This window comes from Macaca mulatta, chromosome 17 (assembly GCF_049350105.2).
Source record: "Macaca mulatta isolate MMU2019108-1 chromosome 17, T2T-MMU8v2.0, whole genome shotgun sequence".
In the NCBI taxonomy this organism is placed as follows: domain Eukaryota; kingdom Metazoa; phylum Chordata; class Mammalia; order Primates; family Cercopithecidae; genus Macaca; species Macaca mulatta.
In genome coordinates, this window is record NC_133422.1 from 93,969,235 (window position 1) to 93,996,512 (window position 27,278).

The 27,278-nt window shown below is 41.3% G+C and overlaps 1 protein-coding gene and 1 long non-coding RNA gene across 10 annotated transcripts in view; one reads left to right on the forward strand and one right to left on the reverse strand.

The window, feature by feature from the left end:
* The window catches only part of UBAC2 (UBA domain containing 2), a 189,989-nt gene that overhangs the window by 61,347 nt on the left and 101,364 nt on the right, over window positions 1–27,278 (forward strand).
* Window positions 17,146–26,885, reverse strand: LOC114673447 (uncharacterized). Its single transcript, XR_003724164.2, has 2 exons — window positions 22,484–26,885; window positions 17,146–22,288 (listed from the first exon to the last, which is right to left on the reverse strand). It is a non-coding gene; the product is annotated as an uncharacterized LOC114673447 (long non-coding RNA).

Sequence of the window (27,278 nt, forward strand, 5' to 3'; positions counted from 1 at the left end):
ACAGAAATCTGCCTGCCTGCAGACCTAATCTGTCCTTTGCCTTATTCACATAGCTTACTACTTTTCTAAAATTAAGTCTTGATTAGCTTCCCCATTGCTGCTAAAATCAACAGATACATTGATGGCATGTGTCTAGAAGAGTCCTCTCATCAAGACTTGAGTTCTTCATGGTACACAGGGGCATTCTTGTTTCTGAATTACCAGGCCCTTAGAGGAGGCATCCGGGAGACCTGAGGGCTCTCCATAGGCCTGGCTTCAGGTTGGGGTGAACTCTCACTTTTTACTCATCTCACTCTCCATTCCAGCCCTCTGGACTGGCTACATTTGCTCTTCCTGCCTCTCACATGCTGTTCCACCCACTGTGGCATTCCTTACCACTGTCTCCCACCTGATGGCGTAGCCTGCTTCTCTTTATTCTTGTAACTACCTTCTCCAGGAAGCTTTCTCTGCCATCCGAAGCTGGGCTGGTCGTTCATCCCTACAGGTTTCCTTAGCACTTGGTACCTATCCCTGTAGTGGCACATGTTTGCATTGTTACTGCATATTTACTTGCTTTTTCTCCTCCACTAAATTGCATTCCTTGAGAGTTGGCATGTGTTGCATATGTGTGTAGAGAAGAGGCATTTCATATTGGTTGAATTTCTGACTGAACAAGTAGGTGAAGAAATGGAGAGGTTGGGGGAGGAATGGATAAATGTCTGGGTCTCGAGTCAGCAGGCAGGGACACTTTGACTAGCTTATGAGATGGGGAGACTTAGGCAAGGGCCTGAGGCCTGTAGTCTTCCCCAGCAACCCATGAGCCCTGTAGCATTGACCCCGGTTTTCTGTGCTCCTGGATCTTCGAAATGGTTTTGTGTTGGCAGGGAGTTATCATGAAAAGAAACTGCCCAAATCATTTGACAGTAAGTAAACAATGAGTCAAGCATTCAACTTGTATGGTATAGACACAAGTTTCTTTAACACTTGAACGTAATGATTTTTTCTTTTTTCTTTCCAAACAGAGGAACTTATTCAGGCACCATTCATGTGGCTTTTTTTCACTTACTTTGGAATATGAGTGAAAGAGAAATTTTTCACTTGCAAAAGAGGGATTTTACTTATTCCCAGAGACTGCAAGATTCCCTTTGCTTTATCAAATAATGTGTTTTAGCTGCAGTTTTGGGTTTTGGTTTCAATATTAAAAGCCATAAGGGAATTTTGATTTTAGCACTAGAAACCAGTTTTTGAGTGAATATAATTCAGTTAAGCCAGTTTTTAATGAGAAAGCATGCAGTTAATAGATCTGTATAGCAAATTCCCACTATAAAACATGCTTCTATATTAGACATTTGTCTATGCCACAGGTAAAATAATATTTCCTGTTCTGTTAGCATAGCAAGTGTGAGGGCAGCTTATCCTTGTTGCCTCCCATCAGTGCAGGGACCAGGGGTCCACTGTTGTTACTGTTCATGTATCCCAGCATGGGGACAGTCAGCACACAGCCAGTCCCCAGGGAGAAGAGGGTGTGAGGCAGACAAAGAGTGCTCTGAACTAGAGGAGAGGCTTATCCTTTGGCCTTGACATCCTCCAATCTTTGTCCCCTCCTTTCTGTTTCTCAAACTTGTATCTCAACTGACTGCTCTTTGGGTGCAGGGGTAGGGGAGATATGTTGAATAGTAAGAGTTTCTGGGTAAAGAAGATTGAGAAACTATTTGTCTAAATGTGTGGTTTTTCTTAAGTCCCAACAATTTACAGCTATAATCTTCTAACCCAGTTAGTATACCTCCTCTCTGTTTGGTTTCCTAAATTGTATTGTAAATTTAATATTCCCAAATTTCTTGTCTTTAGCAATTTTTGTGTGTAGTTTTAAAGATTTGTAGACATGTAGACGTTCAGACACTTACCTCACAGCAAACAAGTTGAACCCAGATCTAACCATATATAAGTGATGGCAGTGAAATCAGTCCTGGAGCCACTGAAGTCCTATGGGACCCCAGGCCAAGAGTTTGCAATGTGACATTGTACTGTCGGAACAGAGATCCAGAGTCGCCAAGGCAGCAGATTGAGTAGAACTCCATGGTTATTGTGAGGCACACAACCTTCCACTGCACATTCTGATCTCATAGTTACCAGAGGTGCAAATGGAAATGGGTATACAGTAGTCCCCTCATGCACAATTTTGCTGTCTGAGGCTTCAGTTACCTTCAGTCAATTGTGGTCTGAAAATATTAAATGGAAAATTCTAGAAATAAACAATTCGTAAGTTTTCAATCGCATGCCGTTCTGAGCAGCATGATGAAATCTCTCATTGTCCTGCTCCTTCCTCCCCAGGACATGAGTCCTCCCTTTGCCCAGTGTCTCCACACTGTAGACATTCCCACCCATTAGTCACTTTCATAGCCACCTTGGTGATCAGGCTCACTGTCACGGTGTCACAGTGCTTGTATTCCAGTAACCCTTATTTTACTTAATAATAGTACCAAAACACAAGGGTACTAAGCCTAATGCATAAGTTAAACTTTATCATAGGTACGTATGTACAGGAAAAAAATAGTAAGTATAGGGTTTGGTACTATCTGCAGTTTCAGGCATCCACTGGAGGTCTCGGAATGTATCCCCTGAGAATAAGGGGGAACCACTGTATATTTAACACCTAGTAATATGAGGAAGCGCATTTCAGGAGAAAGAGGAGGGCCGGGCGTGGTGGCTCATGCCTGTAATCCCACTACTTTGGGAGGCTGAGGTGGGTGGATCACCTGAGGTCAGGAGTTTGAGACCAGCCTGGCCAACATGGCAAAACCCTGTCTCTACTAAAAATACAAAAGTTAGCTGGGCATGGTGGTGTGTGCCTATAATCCCAGCTACTCAAGAGGCTGAGGCAGGAGAATTGCTTGAACCTGGGAAGTGGAGGTTGCAGTGAGCCGAGATTGCAGTGAGCTGAGACTGGACTCCAGTCTAGGTGACAGAGCAGGACTCCATCTCAAAAAAAAAAAAAGGACTTGTGGCGGGTCAGAATTGGTAAAGGAACAAAAGATGTGTTATCAGGTTATTTAAACACACACCTATATAATAGTGTGTGTGGTTGATGATTTTAGTACACAGCCATCTGTATTGTAAAAGTAACCATGTACCTGTAAGGTTGAGGGTTGTTGGTTTAAGACAAGTTACTTAGGATTTTTTATAATCTCTGCCATTATTCTTACCTAAATTATGAAAGGTAATCAGAGGTGACCGTCAGGCATGATTCTGAGAGCCTAACATGCTTGAGCTAATTTATTCTTCATGCCGACTGTAAAGTATGTAGTTTACATGGTGTGACCCAGAAATATTTACTCATGACTCTCAGAGTGTATGTTCTTTCTGTATTTTGCATTATGATATTATACTTTGTTTTAGTAATTATTGTTGAAGTTGGCCCTACTTAATAGAGAATCATCATAAATGGTAATTTGACTTATAGCAAACAGTCTCCTGAGGGAATAGACTATCTTTTTATCTCCCTGTTTCGTGCTAATGAGTTGATATTCTCAAGGAAAGGTTTTATAGCTGGATTCTGGCAGCTTGTACATGTTAATTGTGGTGTCTGGGATCTCTGCCATTCAGTGGCCAAAAGACTTGAACAAGCACTCAAGAATGAGTAGATCCAAATGATCAGCAACATGTAAGTCTGCTCAACCTTTTATTAGTAATTGGGAAAATGAAAATTAAAACCACAGTAAGGTATTAGCCATTCGCCAGCATGTCTACGATGAAAAAGACAGATAATGCAAAGTGGTGGCAAGGATGTTGAGTGATGAGGATATCGAGTAACAAGAAACATTGCTGGTGGGAGTTTAAACATGGAAAACGGTTTAATATTAAGTATTAAAGTGAAGATACCAACACTCCATGACTCGGAGTCCACTTCTAGGTCTATAACCAGGCAAAACACATGCTGCGTACCAGGAGACATGGACAAGAATGTTCACGGTAACATTATTTACAACAACTCCAAATTAGGAACAACCTGAATGTTCACCAGCTGTAGAATGAATAAGTCACTTGTGGTGTAGGCATAGAGTAGAGTGCCAGTCACAATCACAATTGATGATAGATAGGGCAGATAGAACAGCATGGATAAATCTCATGAATCTAGTGTTAAGTTGAAAAAGCCAGACATGAAGGAATTCATATCATATGATTCCATTTGTATAAATTTCAAAAAGCAGACGAAATGAAAATACAGTGCTTAGGAATTCATGCTTAGGTGGTAAACCTTTTGGGTGGGGTGTGGGCATGTGTAATAGTAAGGAAGGGGCCCCCATCATCTGCACAGCAGGATCTTGGAGCTGTTGCTTTTCTTACCCTCACCACCCTTAGGCCCAAAGAGATTAAGGGAGGGAGAAGTTACTAGAACTTGGAAGGAGAGACTCCAGTCAAGTCAGCTGCCTTGGAGCAGTGCTTTTCTTTTGAGAGACGGTAAGCCTGAGGTTCCCTTACTGGAAGGAACCAGGGAAATAAACACCCTGACCTTAGGTTCCTCTTGGCCTAAATCTCCCCTGAGGCCCCTGTTAGCAGGACTTAGCTGGAAGCCAGGGGGCCATGAGCCTTTGCATGGTGTTTGGACCCACCAGCCTCTGGGACAGAGAACAGGCTAGGGAAGGGAAAAGAAGCAAATGGATTTTCTGGCATGCTGCACTTTTCTATATATGTGTTACCTTTCCTGTTCAAAAACTGTCTTATAACTTGTGTGAAGTCCATGCTGTAGACACTAAGTACTAGTTCTCTCGGCCTCGTTTGTCCCCTTTTTTTCTTTGTAGCATGTTTATATTTTTCCTGTCTTTAGACTGGGACTGGATAGCTGTGCAGGAGCCCAGTCTGTGCCACTCATTGACCACGTTGTCTTAACCCTGTTAGCTCATTTCTCTGATGGTCTCTCTCCCTAGGGGAAGTTGGGTGAGGCCTTCTGTTTGGGGTCATCCACTTCCAGCCTTGTGTAATTTGAAGGCATTCCTCTCCCCAACTCTTTCCATTGCAGAGAGTATTTACCTTTGGTGTTCCTCTGAATTTCTGTAGGACTGTGGATAGGAGCCGGCAGGAGTCTGCATGGAAGCCTGAATGCGTCCAGGATTCATTTCCTGAGTCTTCATCCCAGGGAGGAAAACCAAGAATGTGTCTGCTGAAGTTTGGGCCTACTCTAAATGCAAAGCACTCAGTCCCCTGATAGGGTCACTTTAGTTCCTGATCTTTGCCATCTTTTATTATTATTATTATTATTATTATTATTATTATTATTTTATTGTTCTTCAGCATGTATGTCGACCTCTTGAAGACATTATAATCAACCTACAGAGGAAGACATGTTATTTTTTCCTTGGTAATAAAACTGCATTGATTTTGGTTACTCAGACGAGGTGTTTACCAGAACTCTCCCTTGTATGCTTATAAAATAAAACTAGTGCTCCATTCAGTTGAATATTTGCAGCAATATTATCTTCTTATTGCTAATATTATTTGTATGGGTAGACTTTATGAGAAGTTTGTGATTTTCAGCTCATACAGCCTCTTGCGCTCAGCAAGCCACACAGTCTAGAGGGGTCTTAACAGAGAAGGGAAGGAAGGAGGCAGGCAGGACCACCCTGAGACCCCCAGGCCAGCTGCTGCTGTGCTTCTTTGGAATGAAGGGTCTCAGACCCTTGGCTTACATCTTTCTGCCTCTGGTGTAGGGTTTGCTCTTCTAACATGAACGGAACATTTGATTTAGGATCAGTAACTACAGGTTTTAGAACTGGAGTTTGAAGTATCTGTGACACATCTCTCTTTGACAGTCGTGTGGGTACTGATCCCTGATTGCACTTTCACCCCGTTTCTTCTTGTTCTCGTTTTGTGTGTGTCTTGTGAACAAGGACCTGGCACGTGCATCTTCAAACGTTTCAGGATATCTAGAGTAGTGCTTCACCCAGCAGGCCCTCAGTTAACAGGCATATGGATTCGACTGGTGTTTGTGTTTTTCTGTAAGAAAGGTTATGCCATGTCTCAAAAAATGAATGGCTAATGTTTCTAGGTAGATACAATCACAAAGACATATCAAATAAAATAATGAGGCAAAAAGAAATAGGTAGATTGGGATTGGCTGTGTAGAGGTTTTAAAGTGAAAGTGGGCAAGTTAAAAAGGTTTTGTATCAGAGCAGCTAGTTGCAATTTATTGAATGTAGGAGTACTCACACAGTTTATTTGAACATGAAATAGATCTAGATTTCTTACGTATGGTCTCCAGTTTTCCATACCGATTGATAGTTCAGGGCTGCTTTGACGTAAATACTGTGCTTCTACTGCCACCTACAGATGATTAGTGGTCTTGGAGCTCTTCACCTTTACCCGTTCTAAAGTCTTTTCAAAATTGAAATAAATTTTTCAAAAGCTATTAGTTGGTGGAATATTATAAAATATTTTAATGTTACTTTATGAATATTTCTATATTATGTTACATAATACTATATAATATATAGTTTTATATAATAGATATGAACTTATTCCTGTAAAGCAAGGTGGCCAATCTTTTGGCTTCCCTGGGCCACATAGGGAGAACTGTCTTGGGCCACACATAAAATACACTAACACTAATGATAGCTGATGATCAAAAAAAAATCGTGAAAAAAACTCATAATATTTTAAGAAAGGTTACTAATTTGTGTTGGACTGCATTCAAAGCTGTCCTGGGCCCATGTGGCCCCAGGGCTGCAGCTTGGACAAGCTTACTCTGAAACATTTTGGCTTGTAGACCATTTTCTGCCCTCTTTGAAAGCATCCTCTTTTTTAGGAAACAGTTTTCCTCTGTAGGACTATGTGTATTCCTGGGTTAGGGCCTTGAGAAGATTCCATTTTTACTCTTATTTGTATCTGATATTATACTAAGATATTAAACATAAATGTGGCCTTAGAACAAATTAGACATGTTAAAAAATACATATATATATTAGAAAATTTATCATCTTAACCATGTTTAAATGTGCAGGTTAGTAGTGTTAAGTTCATTCACATTGTTGTGCAGCCAATCTCCAGGACATTTTTGTCTACCCAGACTGAAAGCCTGTATCCATCATACAGCAAATATCTCTTCAGTCCCTACTTTCAGTTCTTTTGGGTTATATCCCTGAAAGTGAAATTGCCGGATCATGTGGTAATTCTGGTTTTAGTTTGTTGGGGAACGGCTGTACTGTTTTCCCCAGCAGCTGCACCAGCAACACAATGCCCAGTTTCTCCCTATCTTGACTCACACGCATACCTCTCTCACGCTCGCCCTTCCCTCCCCTCCCTCCCTGCCCTCCCTTCCTTTCCTGTAGTAGCCATCCTCATGGGCATAAGGTGGTATCTCATGGTGGTTTCATTTCCATTTCTGATGATGAGTGACTTCGAGAATCTTTTCATGGGTTTCTTGGCCATTTATATTTCTTCTTTAGATAAATGCCTATTCAAGTTCTTTGCCCATTTGTTAATCGGGTTGTTTGTTTCTTGGTCGTTGAGTTGTAGGAGCTCTTTATATAATCTAGATGTTAACCCCTTATCAGATGATTTGCAAATATTTTTTCTCTTATTCCATAGGGTGCCTCTTTTCTTTGTTGATTGTGTCCTTTGATGCAATTTTTGGAGCATATTTTAGGCCTGCTCATTTATCATATACTAATGATAAGGATGAATATCATAACTTTGGATTTCTAAATGGTGAGGGGAAGTTATCCTGAGTAAAATCAATGAGTCATTTTGGAACCTTTCCTCATGACTGAAGCCGAAGCAGTATTTTCCTGCAGTCCTCAGCACCTTTGCCTTGTCCAGGAGTATATAAGTAAGGCAGGAAGAAACTAGCTCTGTTCCAGAGTCTGCTCACTTCAGAGCCTTCTGCTTGCTAGTGCTGCTTTCTTATGCTCTGAAAACTATCTGCCTTTATTATTACAGTCTTTTGAAATTGAAAGAGTAACACTTATCTTTTTATAGCATTCTTGGTCCCTGCTGTTCTGATTAATATTTTATCAGTGATAAAAATATACCAAAATATAGTGTGTTTGCTCATCGGATTTGCAAATTACAAAAACTAGGAGGATATTTCAGTAATGGTGGAGGCGAAGCTCCTGTAACAAACCGCTGACACAGTGGCTCAAAGAGCACAGATGTTCATTTCACTTTTGTAACCACCCTGTGGGGTAGGCAGGCTCTGTACCAGTAGGTCATCAGGGGCCTGGGCTGGTGGAGCAGCTCTGCTCTCCTCAACATGTGCCTTCCAAGGAGACTCCATGGGTTCTGCTTCCAGCTGGCATGGAGGAAAGAAGGGGCATGCAGGAGGAGGGATTGCCTTTCCCCAGGTGCCTTCGAGGTTGCATTTGTCAATTCTGCTCCCAAACCATTGGCAAGAACTTGGTCACGTGGCCGCACCTAATCATAGGGAGGCTGGGAGATGTAATCTTAGCCGGGCAGCGGTGTCCCTGGAGATAAGGGAACAGTGGGTTTTGGGGGAGCTGCTAGCAGTCTTCTCAGAAGAGCAATAGCTCTAACACATCAGCTGCCTCAGCAAGCTGGAGTTTTGGGCTTTATAGTCAAAATATGAAACATAGAAGGAGGCCGGGCATGGTGGCTCACACCTGTAATCTCAGCACTTTGGGAGGCCGAGGCAGGCGGATGGTTTGAGTTCAGGAGTTGGAGACCAGCCTGGGCAACATAGTGAAACCTTGTGTCTACATAAAATACAAAAAATTAGTCAGGCGTGGTGGTGTGTGCCTGTAGTCTCAGCTACCTAGGAGGCTGAGGTGGGAGGATCACCTGAACCTGGAGGGCCAAGGCTACAGTGATCCATGATCCTGCCACTGCACTCCATTCAGCCTGGGCTACAGAGTGAGACTCTGTCTTAAAAAGAAAAAAAACACAAAAGGTAAAGAAGGTAAGAGAAAGAGGTCTTTCTCTTGAGTCTTAAAAAATCAGCTGTAGAGGCACTGAATGGCAGAGTTGTTTGGCTTGTGAAATGGCATCATGGAGTGACTGCCAGTTGACACTAATGTGCTCCCAGATGCCATTTGTAGGATTACAGGGAAACAAGGATGTTGCTGTGGTCCAGGTTGGCATCAGGATGGGGTGGAGATGGAGACTGGCCATGGGAGAAACAGGTGGAGAACAGGGATTGCTTACCCCAGAGAGAAGGAACTGGGGCAGAACTGTCTTCCACTGTTGAAAGGGCTGCCCGGTGAAAGGGGAGTTAAATAAGGGGCGGATGGCCTGTGGTGAATGAAGACCACGGGGACATGCTACAGTGTATAGCTTTGGACTTGGCATTAGGAGTAACTTTGCAGCACTCACTGTCTCAAGATGAAGTGATCTCCCTTGGGAGCTGCTGAATTTGACACTGAGGATACTCAGGCAGTGGCTGGGAGAGTGCAAGGCAGGGGTGTTGCAGGAAGTCCACTCATTGGTAGGTAACACAAATGGAGTGCCTATGATGCCCTTTAAACCTTGAGCATTCTGTGGTTTAAATGAGCTATATTCTGATTCTGTGCTCTTCTTTATTGTGAGATTCACAGGTAGGCTTAGAGAACGAGAGAAATTAATTGGAGTCCGGCCAAGGACCACATTTTCCAGGATGTTCTGTACAGCCTAGTACTGGTACAGCAGAACTTGTTCCAGGACATAATTCACTGCAATGTAGAGTTATTATTACATTACTCAAATAAACTCTGTAATACAAAGAGGTTTGATATTTTTCCTATATAATCTAAGTGATTGATTTTTTGCTTTATTATAAGCAAGAAGTATTTTTAAATTTTGAAGTACATGCTTCCAGAAAGTCTTTATAAATACTTAAAGAGGAACAGAATGAGAAAATCCTGACACTATTAAGGTAAGAGCTAAATAATGAGTTGCTAGGGTGACATATTTGAAACATTTATAAAATAAAATATTCAAAATAAATTACATTTTTCATATTGTTACTACGAATTCTTACAGTACTTTAGACTCTGTAAGCTTCCATGTTAAAGCTGTTTTCCCCTTTCTGAAATGAGCATGCTCAGCAGTTCAATAGGCATTGCCTGCAGTAACACGGCACTAGATGGCAGTGTTATGCAGAACTTGATAAAAGCTTTAATTTAATTCCTCTAAAAGAAGTTATTAAATGGGGCTCATATGGTGAAACATTTTTGTAATGAATAACAGAATGGTATTATACTTTATACAAATACCTTTAACAGTTTGATACCCTATGACTATTTCAAAAAGATGTGTGCTGTAGTTAGAATTAAAAACTGGTATTGTGTACATGTGTTAACTTTTTCCTAAACAACACAATAAATTATTTTAAACACCACTGGTATAGCAATTGTGAAACTCCTATGATGTAAACCTAAGAATGATTTTTAGTTGTGATTATTCATGGGCTCAGCACAGCACAGTTCCAAATTTTAACTACGTAAGGTGAGGTGACACACTACTTGGCCCTAATAGTAACATTAAAGAAAAAAATAATCATTATCTAAAAATTATTGGGCTAATCAAAGAGAATTGTAAACAGATATTTTTATCAAGGGCATATAGTAATATTGTTTGCTATTTTGTGTCTCTTTGAAGTCTTATATGAGCCACAGACTGTTTTCACTAGAATGCACATATATGTAAATATTAATAAGAAAATAATTGGAATTTAGCAGAGGTGAATATTATGGTCACTTGGTTTTTTTTTTTTTTTTTTGCATTTTTTAGTAGAGATGGGGTTTCACCGTGTTAGCCAGGATGGTCTCGATCTCCTGACCTCGTGATCCACCCGTCTCGGCCTCCCAAAGTGCTGGGATTACAGGCTTGAGCCACGGCGCCCAGCCCCCTATGGTCACATTTATAGTCGTCAGCTTTTGTCTTCCTAAATAATGTTCCTTAGCTAATTCTTGGGCACAGATCAAGTGTTAGATTTTAATTCCTACTTTTTACATTTCTTTTTTTTTTTTTTTTGAGACGGAGTCTCGCTCTGTTGCCCAGGCTGGAGTGCAGTGGCCGGATCTCAGCTCACTGCAAGCTCCGCCTCCCGGGTTCATGCCATTCTCCTGTCTCAGCCTCCTGAGTAGCTGGAACTACAGGCGCCCGCCACCTCGCCCGGCTAGTTTTTTTTGTGTGTATTTTAGTAGAGACGGGGTTTCACCGTGTTAGCCAGGATGGTCTCGATCTTCTGACCTCGTGATCCGCCCGTCTCGGCCTCCCAAAGTGCTGGGATTACAGGCTTGAGCCACCGCGCCCGGCCCTACTTTTTACATTTCTATATCAATGTCCAAGAGTATATTGGTATCAACAACAAGTAGAATATTTTCAAAACCCAGAAAGTAAGTAAGTAGGGAATGAGAGTTTGTACTTACAACATAGTTAGGTAGAAATTGATGGTTGGTGGTATGGACATGCACATGAGTTCTGAAGAAGGATAAAAATAAGGAACAGGAAGCTGAACTGTAAAAGATTATTTTCAGTACATTGTGTACTTTTATTAACTTAGAAAGTGTGCTAATATTTTATGGTAAATTATTGGGAAAGTCAATTTCAGTCATGTTTTAGGAGAAGAAAGAATTTCCAAAGTGAGGAAGAGGACACCTTGACACTTCCTTGTATAAAGTAGTAAATGTTTCAGCATGTATGCATGCATGAATGAATGAGAGAATTCTACCTCGTATTTTACAAGAGCAATCGGTTCTTTTATGATTTCCCCAATCTGTTTGCATTCTCTTTTCCTCTTGTTAGATTATTTGTTGAGCTCTGAGGATCCTGCACTGATCAAAACAGACAAAATCTTCAAAGTCCTCATTGACTGTACATTGTAATCGAGGGTAAAAGATAGTAAACAAAATAAAAATTTATAATATATATATGGCAGATCATGATCTATGTTGTACAAAACTAAATAAACTAGGAAAGGGAATGTCAGGGTGTCAGTGGGATTGCAGTTTTAATGATTCTAGTAAGGAAAAGCTTCAGAGATCAGGTAATATTTGAGCAGAGACCTGAAGGGGTCAAGGAGTGAGCTATGTGGAGATCTTGGGGGAAGTATTCCAGGTATCAGAGACTGCCAGTGCCAAGGCCCTCAGATGGAGACGGGACCTCCCATACATGGACAGCTGGAGCAGAGTGGTGGGGGGACGGGGTGTGGGGAGATAGTAGGAGGTGAGACCGGAGAGGTAAGAGTGGTCACTGGCCTTTCAGGCCATTGTACTAATTTTGGCCTTTAATCAGGGCATTCGGAAGCCATTGCATGATGCTTTGGGAGATGAAGTCATGTTGGCCTGTGCTATCTTTTCATTGTTTCCCATTCTTTTTTAAAAAAGCACTTAATCATTTTATACATACTTATAGTTTTCAAATTGTTTTTCACTTCTGCTTCTCAGGTTATCAAATTCTCCCTCAGGGTAGTCTGTTGTTTCTTACAGTTTTAATTTTTTATTGTGAACTCATTTTCAGTGGTTTCGTTTGCTCTTGGAATCCCCATGTCCCTCAGCTCATGAAAGTATCTCTGTTGACGGATTTTGTGTTTACTACTACTGGCTCCTGAGGGGTTTTTGTTGTCCTGGATTAGCTTTTATGTTATTTTCTTACCTTAGCACTCCCAGACCGTTCAAGTGGGGGTAAATCTAGGTCACAAATTTAGGTATGATGTTGGCCTTAGATTTTAATTTTTTGTTAGGACTGTTTGATCTTTTTGTTTCCAAGGCTTTTAATGTAAGCTAACTTTCTTTGTTGTTTCAGCAGACTATAAATGGAATATTTTTAGTCTTCTCTCTAAAAGACAGTGATCTTTGATGGTCTGGGCTCAGTCCCAGCTCTCTTTCCTTGAACTGCTTGAGGTCACCTCTTCTAGCTCTACTAGACCTAAAAATCCCAGCCCACAACTCCAGGGGCTTGTATCTAGGTCAAGTCCCTTGTGGGCCACTGAAGCAGCCCATATTTTAATTTCTATCTTTGTTTCTGTTATCTGGGTTTATTAGAGGAATTTTTAAGCATGTGTAAGAAAGGAGAGAACACTATAATGAACCCCATGTTTCAATGTCACCCACCTTCAACACTGATCAACTCATGGCCACCTTGTATTATCTATATCCTTACTCTTAAGCTATTCTCATGGGCCTGTGACAGACTCTCTTTGGCATATAAACCCAGGAGCAGGAATGTAGGGTTATAGGATATATGAGTGTCTTAGTAAACTCATGCTGTCAAAGCCTGAGTGGCTTACACAGAAATTTATTTTCTCACAGTTTTGGAGGCTAGAAGTCCAAGATCAGAATGTTGGCATGGTCAAGTTCTGGTGAGGGCCTGATTTGCAGATGGCCACCCTCTTGATGTGTCCTTACATGGCTGAGAGAGGTCACTTTGGTCTCTCTTCCTCCTCTTGCAAGGGCACTAATCTCACTGTGGGGACCCCACCCTCATGACCACCCATGACCTAACCTAATTGCCTCCCAAAGGTCCTACCTTCAAATACCACCATATTGGGGGCTAATGCTTCAACATATGAATTTAGGGGTGGGAGACACAGTTCGGTGCACAGCATTGGGGGCTAGTGCTTCAACATATGAATTTAGGGGTGGGAGACACAGTTCAGTGCTCAGCAGTGTGTGTGTGTATGTATGTGTGTGTGTGTGTGTACATTTTGAGTCTATGTGTGTATCTGCTTTACTCTCTATTCTATTGGTCCATATGTCTGTTCATGTGCTAGTATTTTTAACTATTTTGTTTTGTAGTATATATTGATATCTAGTAGAACAGGTTACTTTTTTTTGGTTCATCTTTTTCAAGATTAACCTAACTATTCTTCCATATAAATTTTAGAGTAAGTTAATCAGTTGTCTTTAAAAATTCAGCTGGAATTTGAGATAATAATATTTTCTTTTATCTCTTCTATTAGTATATCTATTAATATATTTATCAGTTGAGGTTCATCTTTTCTAAAAATGTTGCTTTCCTACTTAGTAATATTGTTCAGTTTGTTTCTTTTTTGTTGTCACCGTGTTCTAAGGTTGCCTAGTGATTTTGGCCTCTGAACTCCTGTTTCCCTGAAAGGTGTTCTTTGGCAGAGTCAGTTAGGTTTAGAGGGGCAGTGAGCGCCCGGGATAGAGAACCCACAGCCACTGCAGGACCTTTGTGATCCACTCCTGTTTGGTGAGGTTCCAGAGGTGTCTTGGCTAGTGAGGGATTCACTTTTAAACTCTCAGAAATTAGCGGTATTGAGAATAAGCAGTTTCTTTATATGGTAATTTGCCTGTCCTGGGGGAAAGGAAAGATGTAGAGGAAGAAATGGGTAAGGGAATGCTATCTCTTGTCACCAATAGCTACCTTACAGTGTGGCTGTTGATGAATTTAGTGTTGATCTGATTATTAATAATTTGTGACAGTTTTGATGAGGTGCTTTAGAGTGATGAATCCAAACAGATTCATCCATTTAGGTTGTACGCTTGGTGTGGGCCCTGTCAATCAGGTAATCCCTGTATTTCTCTTCTTGAATTTTTCCTCAATTATTTTGATCACTTCCTCTTCCATTTTTCTCAGTTCTTTCTGGAAATCCTATTATCTAGAAGTTCAGTCTCCTGGACAGGTCCAGTTTTCATCTTTTTTTTTTTTTTTTTTTCCTGCTTTCTTTCTCTTTGTGTTTTTGCTCTCCTTGCTGGGAGGTTTCCTGGGTTCTACCTTCCAATTATTCTAATTAATATTTTAAAATAAACTTTTATTGAAGTATAAATGTATGTATCTTGAGTCCAGAGCTCATAGACTTTTTACAAAGTGACACCTTCTAAGCACCATCCAGTTGAAGAACAGAATGTGACCAACTCCCTAAAAGGTCCACTTTTGCTGCCTTACAGTTACTCCTTCCTCCCAGAAGTCTACACACTGACTTTTAACACCCTGATCTAGTTTTGTGTGTTTTTAAACTTTAGATAATAGAAATGTGGACTCTTCTGTATCTTGCTTATTTTTTTTCAGTATTCTGTTTAGTTTCACCTGTGTTGCTGTATGTAGCTGTAGTTAATTTTTTTTTCGTTATTGGTATAGTATTTTGGTGATTGAATACCACCATTTATCCATTTTACTTTTTATTTTTTTCTTGAGATGGGGTCTTGCTCTGTTGCCCAGGCTGGAGTGCAGTGGCACGATCATGGCAGCCTGGACATCCTGGGCTCAAGTGGTTCTCCTGCCTCAGCCTCCCCAGTAGCTGAGACTACGGATGCACACCACCAGAACTGGCTAGTTTTTTTTAATTTTTAGTAGAGATAAGGTCTTGCTGTGTTGCCCAGGCTGGTCTTGAACTCATTAGCTCAAGTGATCCTCCTGCTTTGGCCTCCCAAAGTGTTAGGATTACAGGCATGAGGCACATGCCTGGCCTCATAATACTGTTAATGTTAATGGACATTGGGATTGTTTGTAATTTGGGAATATTACAAATACTATTATTATGAATATCCTTTTTCCTTTTCTTTTCTTTTTTTCTTTTCTTTTTTTTGAGACAGGGTTTCACTATTGCCCAGGCTGGAGTGTGGTGGCACACAGTCATGGTTCACTGTAGCCTCAACCCCTGGCCTCAGGTGATCCTCCCACATCAGCCTCCCAAGTAGCTGGGATTACAGGTGTGTGCCACCACTCCCAGCTAATTTTTGTGTTCTTTGTAGAGATGAGATTTCTCCACGTTGCCCCGGCTGGTTTCAAAGTCCTGGGCTCAAGCAGTCCTCCCACCTCCACCTCCCAAAGTGCTGGGATTATAGGTGTGAACCACTGCACCCAGCTTGAATGTCTTTGAACATGTCTTTTGTTGCATGTATGTATGGATTTCTGCTGGGTATGTACCTAGGAGTGGAAAGCGGAATCATAGTATATACATATGTTTACATTTGGAAGATACTGCTAGTTTTCCTGTGGGTCAGGAATTTAAGGGCCATTGAGCTAGGTGATTCTGGCCTAGAGTCTCCTATGTGGTTGTAGTCAGGATGTCAGGGACCACAGTCATCTTCAGGCTTTACTGGGATTGGAAGACTCACGGGACTGTTGGCAGGAAGCCTCAGCTCCTCACCACGGAGCTGCCTCGTGACGTGGCAGCTATTACAGCTTCCCCCAGGTGAGTGGTCCAAGAATGTTGCGGTCCTTTTAATTTTAGTTATTCTAGCAGATGTGTGGTGATATATTTTTGTGATTTCAGTTCACATTTCCTTGATGACAAATGAGATTGAGTAGGTTTTCATTTATTGGTTTGTTGTTTTGGTTTTCTTAAAAATATTTATAACCTATTTTAAATTTTTATTGGCTCTTTATTTTTTGAATATTCATTTTTCCTGACATCCTGTTTTCATTTCGTGGATGCAATATTTTTTATCCCTCTCATAATGAGGACAGTTTCTTCACCACCTGCCCCTTCCACCCACCCCCCAGGTTTTATTTCTCTACACAGTTTCTGTTTCTTCTGATTTCCTTTTTACCTCTTTGTTTTCTGCTTTTGATGTCAGGATTTTTCCTTACATATCTCTAAGCCTTTGGTTATCTGTTTGGATTTAAGATCCAGCTTTTTAAAAGCTCATTGGAGTCTCAGGATGAGGTCCTGGATGACCATGGGCTCTGTTTTAGAGTCCTCTGGTGAGGATTTTTGGGAATGCCAGTGTCAGAATCTGTGCATTTGTTTCTTCCCTGCTCATCCCCAATGGGTTGGTCACATTCCCCGGATCATACTCTCCACTCTAATACCTGTAGGGTGTAAGCCTGGGAGTCTTAATATTTACTAATAAACCTAGACTTGAGTGTACAAATTTTGATTTTTGGTTTTGTATTTGTACCATCAGTGGTGCCTGAGAGTCCCTCCAGTCTCAAGACCTTCCGTTTTACCGCTTCTAAATAATAAACCTCCAGTCATCTGACAAGATGGGGTGAGGCAGTGAGGGGTGTTTTCCAACGCTGACAAGTAGTACTCCGGTTCTTCTGAGTGTCCAGCAGTTCAGTTCAGTTCTGACCCTTTCTACCTGGAGTTAGTGTCAGATCCTACAAGTCAAAAAGCCCAGTCTCAGAAGACTGTCCCTACTTCAGATGGCAGTCACACGTTGCAGGACACCTGTTCTTCTGACTGACCCACTGTAAATTGGGGGTTCCCACAACCCTCCCCCCACCAGGTCTGATACATTTGCAGGAATGTCTCACAGAACTCAGGAACATATTTGACTTAACGTTTATTGGTTTATTATAAAGGATACAACTCAGGAACAGCCAAATGGAAGAGACGCATAGGGCAAGGTGGGAGGGTGGAGTGAGAGTGCATGGAGCTCTCATGCTGTCTCTGGGCACCCCACCCTCTCAGCACCTCCATGTATTCACCAACCCAGAAGCTGTCTGAATGTCACTGCAGAAGAGTCTTTATAGGGCTCCATCTCCCACCACCCCGCTTCCTGGAGGTGCATGGGTGGTGCTGAAAGTTCCACCCCTCTAGTCACTTGGTCAACCAACTCCATCTGAGGCTATCCAGGGGCTCTACCCTAAATAATCCATTAGGGTAAATTCAGATGTGGTTGAAAGGGGCTCATTATGAAGAAGAAAAGATACTTCTGTCACTTAGGTGATTCCAAAGATGTTTTGGGAGCCAAACACCAATACATTTTTGTAGAATACCACAGCCAGCCAGCAGGTGGGTAGAGTTCGGGTGGTGGCTGGGCAGTGTTCTGCCTGCCTCTTAGCACTTCTGGAAAACCCTGGCCCTGCAGCCTTTGGGAAGTCAAATGTTAATCAGGTTGCCTCTCAGATTTCACCACTGCTGGCTTAGTATTTGGCTTTCTCAGGTTTGCCAAGATAGCTACCCCTGTACAGTGTTGCTGTTTTCTAACTTAGAAAAATTTTTAGGATCATCTACTCTTCCTTGTCTTTGTGGGCCTGTACCTTTAAAAAAATCCTTTTAATGTCACTCTTATGAGATTTTAGGAAAGAACAGAGGAGATAAATATGTATGTTCAAACTACCATCTTTAAAAGGCAATAGTAAGGCGGGGCACGGTGGCTCACGCCTATAATCAATCCCAGCACTTTGGGAGGCTGAGGCGGGTGGATCACGTGAGGTTAGGAGTTCGAGACCAGCCTGACTAACATGGAGAAACCCCGTCTCTACTAAAAATACAAAATTAGCCAGGCGCGGTGTCACATGCCTATAATTCCAGCTACTCAGGAGGCTGAGGCAGGAGAATTGCTTGAACCTGGGAGGCGGAGGTTGTGGTGAGCCGAGATCGTGCCATTGCACTCCAGCCTGGGCAACAAGAGCGAAACTCTATCTCAAAAATTAATAAATAAAATAAAAGGCAAGATTGGTTTTTAAAAAGGTGTGTGTTTTAAGAATACTTGCAGTCATGAAATCATTTTTTTCTGCATTAATAGTTACCTCTACAATCATTCAAACATTTTATCAAGGCCATTTTACATTGTGTCATCCTCAAGCATCACTTTCTTACTCAAAGTAAAATTGTCCTTGTAATCACTGCTCTATCGTCTCACTCTCTGGGCCTACTTACCGAGGCTCTGAGTATTTCAGGCAGTTTTGCCCCATCCCCTCTGTCACTACCCGCAAGCCTCAAATCCGGAGGTGGGTAGTGGTAAATGAGCAAGAGGGAACTTGCTTAGTCTCAGGATCCATCTATAGGAACATAATGTTCTTCTAATTTCTGCAGATACCCAGTTTCTGTAGGATCAATTTCCTCATGGTCTCCCGATAAAGGGGCCTTTCCTGCTGTTCTCGATGAGCAGATTAATGTAGGGCACAGGTCTCACCTTCTCCATGTTTTCCAGTTCTGCCTCTTGCATTGCACAGGATAAAGCTTTCCAGGACTGGGCACAGATAATTCAGGAAGCTAAGAAATAGCTGTAATGGTGCCAACATTATTCTGTGGATTAATTTGGTTATTTGGACCTATTTAAAATAATCCATTATAGGTATTTTATGTGACGTTTTTCTTTAATTTGTAGCCCTGTGTGTGGCTTTCATTGGGGCTATGCTATTATTAATTATTACTACATTATTACTACATGTGGTAATAGAGTTGGTACCAGGCAGTGGTATTCACTGTCTCGGGCACATGAAGGGATTGCGCTGTCTGGAGTTGAGGGCCAGTCAGAGAATAGCAGCACACCTACAATCATCTGTGGTCATCTCGAATTGCAACCGTTGGAATATTTTTAAGGGAAGTGGGTATTGTGGGCAAAGTTAGCAATAAGTGACAGTTAGCTTTCTAAATTATTGTGTCTCTGCTTTGAATTTGGGCTAAATAGCCAACATGTAAATAGTCATCATAGTTTGAAAAATGATCAGTGTCTTTAAAAGTGAAAAAAAGTGATATTTCTCAACCTAAAGATAGGACTACCAGGATCTCCAAATTTGAAGTGATCACATGAACGTGTTAATAGATTAGATAAGTTGAATGAATAGGTATTTTTAGATATCTTCTCTCCTTTAATTCCTATTTAAAAAATAAACTTTGTTGATAGTTTTACTATTTATTTAACAGTAACTTTGTTACTGTTTTACTGCTAAGAAAACATTTTTAGAGAGACTAAGAAATCTGTCCCGAAACATATAACTCTATTGAAATTTTAACCTACATCACTTGAATCTAAAACCACTGTGCCTCCAAGTCAAGATAAAGCAACAGAAACTGACAGGCTTATAGTTCCTCATGTTCCATCAGTTTGTGGAGAATTGTATTTCTGAGTATTGATTATAACAAATGTGTGTGAATGTTGACTTTCTTTCCTTCATGAGTTACTCAGTATTTATACTGAGAAAAATAGACTTTAGTCTGCTGTTGTGTAGCCAAAGCCTTTGGATTTTGAACTGTTCTCTTTCTCCTTTTCCCACCTCCCTCTCGGCTTGCCACCTCCTTTTCTTACCCCTTTATCTCCCCTGCTTTTGCAATGATCCCACTCCTCTTCCCCTCCCAACAGTACCTACTGGTTTGGTTAGCCCTACCAGAGATTTTAGTAAATAAATACTTAAATACTTGAATGTGATTGCACAGAGCAAAGTTGACTAATAAAAAATATATCAAAATTTGTATTTATAATGAAGGATGTGAGAAAATAAACTGCCACCGTTCAAGGGTTTCAGGAGAAGCTTAAAGGTCACTTCTTGCAGAAGCCGTCTTTGACTGCCCCACCCTCAGACTAGGCCACAGTCTCTTGTGATGCGCTTTCTTAGAACACTTTTCTTTCTTACAGCGCTCATCACTATAGATAGTAAAGAAAATGTAACACATGATTTGCTATCTGCCACCTCCACTAGAATACAGGCTTTGTGCCAGGAGGAGACTGTGTTAGTCTGTCTCACTCATGATGCCTTACTGCCTTAATCTGTTCAGCCTACTCTAACAAAATGCCCTAGACTGCGTGACTTATAAACCACAGATATTTATTTCACACAGTACTGGAGGCTGAGAAGTCCAGGATCAAGGCACTGGCAGATTTGGTGTTTGGGGCTGTCTTTTCACAGTGTCCTCACATGGCAGAAAGCAGAGAGTTCAATGGGTTCCCTTTTATAAGGGCACTAATCCTGTTCACGAAGACTCCACCCTCGTGCCCTAATCACCTCTCAGAAGCCCCATCTCCTGAGACCATCACACTGAGGGTTAGGATTTTCACATATGAATTTGGAGAGGACAGAAACATTCAGTTGATAGCACTTGGTTCGCGTAGTGGCTCCCACATAGTGGACACAACTGCGAGATGGATGGATTGATAGAGCAAATAGATAAATGAAAAGTATTTCATCTTTTGATTTCATCTCCTTTTGTTTGGACTATTATCGTAGCCTCCTAACTGTTCTCCCTGCCACCATCTCAATGCCATCATCTGCACTGCCCCTCTCCCCTAATTTTATCTACAAAGGAGATCTGGTCTTATTCCTTTACACCTTGAGAAATCTTCTTTGGCTCCCTCCTGCTGTTCTATGAAGTTTAACTTGCTTGTGACACACCTCAGAGCTCCAGCCAGTCTTCCCAGCCTCATTTTCTGTCATCCCTTCCTTGTACTCTGCATGTCACCTAAATTGCATTACTCACTACTGCCTGTCACGCATACATCATTTCAGATTTCTCTGGATTCATTTATTACGACAGCTGTGGTTACAACACCCTTTCTCCTCTTTGCTTGACAAACTTCTACCAAGAAAACAAGGAGAACTTTAAGTGTCCGCTTGGATAGCTCTGCTCCATGAAACCCTGCTTCAGCCAGGGTTGGAATTAACGTCTCCTTCCTTCCTGCTCCCAGTTAACTTTGTGCTTGTAAGTTACATCAAACATTCATTGAGATTGTAAATATTTACCTAATTGACCACTCTCTCAACTGGATGCTTTTGAAAGAGCAGGATCTTACTCTCTCTTACAGCTCCCTCAGCATGGAGTAGTGAAGAGTGTTCTTTAATACCGAAGAGACAAAGAAAACTGACTGGGCTCAGTCTGCCACACGCTAGTTGCTTCAGTTATTTTTTTGCACTAAATTATTGTGTCTCTGCTAATGTCCTTTTTCCTTTCTTCCTTCCCTCCCTCCCTCCTTCCTTCCTTCTTTTTTTTTTCTCTCTCTCTCTCACTCAGTAAGCTACTTCAAATCTCTTAAGAGAAAAATATAGGCTGCGCGTGGTGGCTCATGCCTGTAATCCCACCACTTTGGGAGGCCGAGGCAGACAGATCACTTGAGGTCAGGAGTTTGAGACCAGCATGACCAACATGGTGAAACCCCATCTCTGCTAAAAATGCAAAAATAAACCAGATGTGTTGGTGGGCACCTGTAATCCCAGCTACTTGGGAGGCTGAGGCAGGAGAACAGCTTGAACCCAGGAGGCAGAGGAGGTTGCGGTGAGATGAGATCACACCATTGTACTCCAGCCTGGGTGACAGAGAGACTCCATCTCAAAAAAAAAAAAGAAAAGTATAAAAGTTGAATTTCACATTTGGGTTCAGTGATTTTTTTTTTTTTTTTTTTAAGGATTGAAATGTGGACTTATAAAATCATTTCCACATCTTACCTAGAGAGAAGCATATAATCCTTTCATTCTTATATTCACAAGATATGTCCTTTCTCGAACAAAAAGTTCCCACACTTTTGGGCTCAGTTCAGTATTTGGGTGTTGGATACCATGTGTCCGGCATTGTACTTGGCACTACGTCACCTTGGCAGTCAGCGAGCACACGCCAGGCTCATCCTAGACACTCTGCAGGTGGGCCCATTGATGTGCCACTTTCCCTCCTCAGAACAGCCCTGGAAGGTGAGAACTCGCATCTCCTTTGAGGAAACAGGCTCAGAAACCTTCAGTGCTATTTTGCTATTTTCTATAAATTGATAAAAGAAAAATCATGATGTTAGAAGATACATAACAAGACAAAGAGGCTTTTCTTGTCTCACTTATGTCTTGACATTGCCTGAGGACTGATTAGGAACTGAGATTGCCAATCATTTTAACAAGATTTTAGTAATGTTTGAAGATCTGTGCCTTCTGAATCAAAGTGGCATGCAGAGGTACTTACCTTATGGAATTGCTGGCTAATTGTGAAAGGAGACTCAGGCTTTTAACACTGCAGGAATTTCAAAAGTGACAGTCTCAGGGGCCAGAGTCTTACCAGGGAACAGACCTAATGTATCCAGTTTAAAAGGGCCCGTAAGCTGTTGCCAGAAGGCTACGTGAAGCCACATGATCAGTGATTTTGTATTTGAACATGAAGGGCAGTGGCATCATTGACCTAAGCTAGAGTTTTCTCACCCTCAGCACTTTTGATATTTTAGTTGCATAACCCTTTGTGGTGGGGGCGGTCCCGTGCACTGCAGGGTGGCTGGCAGCATCACTGGCCTCCACCCAGTACATGCTGGTAGCAAAACCTCCTTCCTCCAGTCTTACCCCAGTCATGACAACTGAAAATGTCTCCAGATAATGCCAAATGACACTTGGGGGGCAAAGTCACCCATGATGGAGGGTCATGACATGCATGGTGCTGGGTGGTAGATAGAACCTTGGAAAGAATTAGCCCACACCCTTGAAGAGCTGATGACCTGTGAAGCTTGTTGAGACCTTTTGACTAGGTAGAATATTTCTAGTAGTTGACTGAAATAGCTTTGGTTGAGGCTATTAGTAAAAATTTGTTTTAAAGAGGTTTAACATCTGTTTTCATTTCTGCTTTTCTGAGTTGCTTTGCTGCTCAATTCCTTTATTTTAGCTGTGTTCCTCTTGGGACTTCAGACATTTGAGTGTGTCAAAATTTCCAGTCTGATAGGAAATATGTTTTGTTCAAAAAGAAATAAAGATATTAATAACTGTTAGGCTAGAATGATGGAAGTTTAACGCAGGTTAAGTCAGACTCGGGTGACAGCAAAGGAGATACTTTAATAGTGAAGGGAACTTGTAGTCTGGTTGTATTCAAGATTCACTTCCTGTTCTTGTTTATCGTTGGAAAGTTGCACCTTGTGAAAGATTTTAGATTTAGATCATTGTATTGTTCTAAGAAAAAAAATTCAAAATGCTAACCATGTCTTGGTAACCATAGCAAAATATACAACACACAAAAATAATCTCATACCTATCTTAGGGTTGGATTTTTTGGTGCATGTTATGTGAGTTCTGAAATATCTAATGTGCTTGAAATCTAATGTGCTTTTGTTACCTGAACTCAAGGAAAAAGGCTTTGTCAGTTACAAGAGAATAGGCATCTCTGTTTTGGCTGGATTGTTAGATGAAGTAATAGAATGAATTCTGGCTGATTCAGCAGAAAGGGAATTTATGAAAGTAGCTCAGAGAATATTTGGGAAGGCAAATAATCAGTCTTGGGTATACCAGAGCTAGAATCAACACTTTACAGTTCTCCTATCTCCTAAAATTGTTTTGTTTGCTTACTTAATGTTTAATATTGGCTTCTAGGATGTAGGATTCAGACAGCAACTTGGTCTGTGTGGTTTTCACTTGTTATTCCAGTCTGAATAACAGCTGGTTCATAGAGGCACTTGATAATTATTTGCTGTATAAATAAATGACAATACCAAGGATAGATTTGTTAATATTAGTGACAATATGACGAAAAAATATAGAGTAACATTATGAAATGTTTTTGTTGTTTGTTTGTTTGTTTTTGAAACGGAGTCTCGCCCTGTTGCCCAGACTGGAGTGCAGTGGCGCGATCTCGGCTCACTGCAAGCTCCACCTCCCAGGTTCACGCCATTCTCCTGCCTCAGCCTCCCAAGTAGCTGGGACCACAGGCGCCGCCACCACGCCCGGCTAGTTTTTTGTATTTTTAGTAGAGACGGGGTTTCACCATGTTAGCCAGGATGGTCTCGATCTCCTGACCTCCTGATCCGCCCATCTCGGCCTCCCAAAGTGCTGAAATTACAGGCTTGAACCACTGCGCCCGGCCGAAATGTTAACGTTACACATTCCATTTGGAGATTTTTTTTTGACAGCAGGATTTACCTTTTCTCTTAAGAAATCTTAATAAATTTGTATTGAACAATTTTGTACCATAGAACCTTGTTTGACGTATGTTCCTGATTTAAATGAATAGCCACAAGCAGACTTGCAAGAGTAGATGTTGGTATTGCTGTGTTCTACATGAGAAAGCTGAGGGTCTGAGGATTGAGTCACTAAGTGATGGCTACTTAAGTGGCAAGCCTGGATGGAAACTCAAGCCCATCTGAATTGTAGCTCAGACATTTCCTTAATGCCTTAATGCCACTTTTTTTTTTCTTTTTGAGACTGAGTCTCGCTCTTTTGCCCAGGCTGGAGTGCAGTGGCGCAATCTCGGCTCACTGCAGCCTCTGCCTCCCAGGTTCAAGCGGTTCTCCTGCCTCAGCCTCCTGAGTAGCTGGGATTACAGGTGTGCACAACTACGCCCAGCTAATTTTTGTATTTTTAGTAGAGACGGTGTTTCACCATGTTGGTCAGTGTGGTCCAAACTCCTGACCTCGTAATCTGCCCTCTTTGGCCTCCCAAAGTGCTGGGATAACAAGCGTGAGCCACCATGCCTGGCCAATGCCACTTTATTTTTTAAGGTAAAACAGTCTAGTTAATGGTCATCTAGTCACTATAGCAGGAAGCATCTTGAACGTATAAACTTGCCAAACTGAGGCTGTGTATTTCAACTGCAGCAATGTAAATGTCCAGAGACAACTTATATGATTGTATTCAGACTTTGTTGCTAAAATTAGAAGTACAAATAAACACACAATGCAAAGAAAAAAAAAGTTCCAATTGGGGGGAAGTGCCCCCACGAATGGGGTCTGAAGAAGCACTATATGACACTCCAGTTATTTATCTATTACTTTTATTTTCATTTAATTAGACTGAAGAAACTGCTGTTTCTCTTCAGTAGCTACCAAGTGCTGCCACTTATGTTTTATACTTTTTGAAAATTTTAAAATAGTTCTGGTTTATAGAAAAGTTGCCAGGATAGAACAAAGAACTCCCATATATCCTAAAAGCAGATGCCCCCATTATTGACATTTTCCGCATTTGCTGTTATCATTTTCTCTCTACATACATGGTGTTTTTTCTGAATCATTTGAAAGCAAGTCGTAGACATAATGTCCCTTTGACTCCAAAATACCATGAGTATGTATTACTTTATTCACCTCTGGCAAGTGTCGTAATAATGTCCTTTATGGCAAAAAGGAAAAACAAAATTCTGGCCCGTGGTCCAGTTCAGTATTACGTGTTGCATTTCATTGGTACATTCCCTTACTGTTTAATCCGGACTGTTCCTCAGTCTGTCTTGGGCAACCTTGGTATTTTTGAAGACTATAAGCCAGGACTTACAGAAGATGATACATATTCTAAGGCTGTGGGAAAATTAAAGCTTGTGAGGGTGAAGCAGTAGATGAAAATAATGTGTAGTTTTCATATTTCTCTTGGAATAACATTTTGTAACTTTTTCATGAAAAATTTCAGTGAAACAAGCAGAGAGAATAAAATGAGCCCTATTACCCAGATTTTGTAATTAAGGTTTTTGTTGTCCTCTTTCCATTCCCTGGCATTTTTAGTTCAAGTATTTTGAAGCAATTTCCAGACATCATAATACCGTATTTCATAGTTCAGTAAGCTCTAAAATGGCATTTCTTATATACCCATAATGTTACCTAACAAAATTATTCATAATTCTGTAATACTATTTACTGCTGAAACTACTGTTTCCACATTTATCCTGTTAGCTTGGAAATGCCCTTTTACATTTGCTTTTGCGTTCGATTGTGGTGTATCTTAAGTAGCAGCTGCTGCTGCTCCTCTGGCCTCCTCCTCCTCCTCCCTTTGGTAGAGTATTTTTGTACTTTATTAGAATGGTATGGTGGGTATACTAGATTAACTGGCTCATTATCTTATTTATTATTACCTTTTTTCTTTTTCTTTTTTTTTTTTAAGAGACAAGTGTCTTGCTCTGTCACCCAGGCTAGAGTGTAGTGGTGCGATTGTAGCTCACTGTAACCTCGAACTTCTGGGCTCAAGGGATTGTCCTGCCTTAGCCTCCTCAGTAGCTAGGACTACAGGCATACACCACCACGCCCAGCTAATTTTTAGTTTTTTATAGAGACAACGTCTCGTTATGTTGCCCAGGCTGGTCTCAAACTTCTGGCCTCAAGCGATCCTCCTGCCTTGGCCTCCCAAAGTGTTGGGATTATAGGCATGAGCCACCATGCCCGACCAGCTGGCTCATGATCTGTTCCAGGGTTCTCCTGTTGTACTTCCCATAAAGCAGAGGTTGGAAAGCTGAATGTTCTATTTCTTAAACTCCCTTGCCTGGAGTTCTGGATATGATTTGGGTTCCATTATTCAGAAAAATGTGTGGCTTTTGAACTCAGTATGAGCCAAGGCATATGAGTTAGCCATTTTCCTGGTGCAGTTCTACACATCCAACGGGGTGCCAGAGTTCACAGTTCAACCCCCTGAAACTCTCTGATCCCTAGACTCTGCCAAAGTGGTTTGACCTTGGAGCTCACAGTTGATGTAATTAACTTTCGTCGTTTCCCAGATGCTTCAGTGTGTCAGAGGAAACAGTTCTCCTGGTAGACCAGTCCTTATGTGTTCCAGGAGTCTATTCCTGGAGGCACTGGATCTGCCCTTCTAGCCTTTTCAACAATTGTATAAGCACCGAATTCTGTGTACTAAATCTGCTGCCCAAAATAGCTGAGGAGGTTTCTGTTATCTGTAGCTGAACCTTGGCTGACAGAACTGCTAATCAAAAGAATGTAACATTTCTATTTTACTTCAAATGTATATATACAAAACAACATACCTGGATCTGAAACATTTAGATTTGGACTGGAACATAGCTCTTCCTTGTGGTCCTT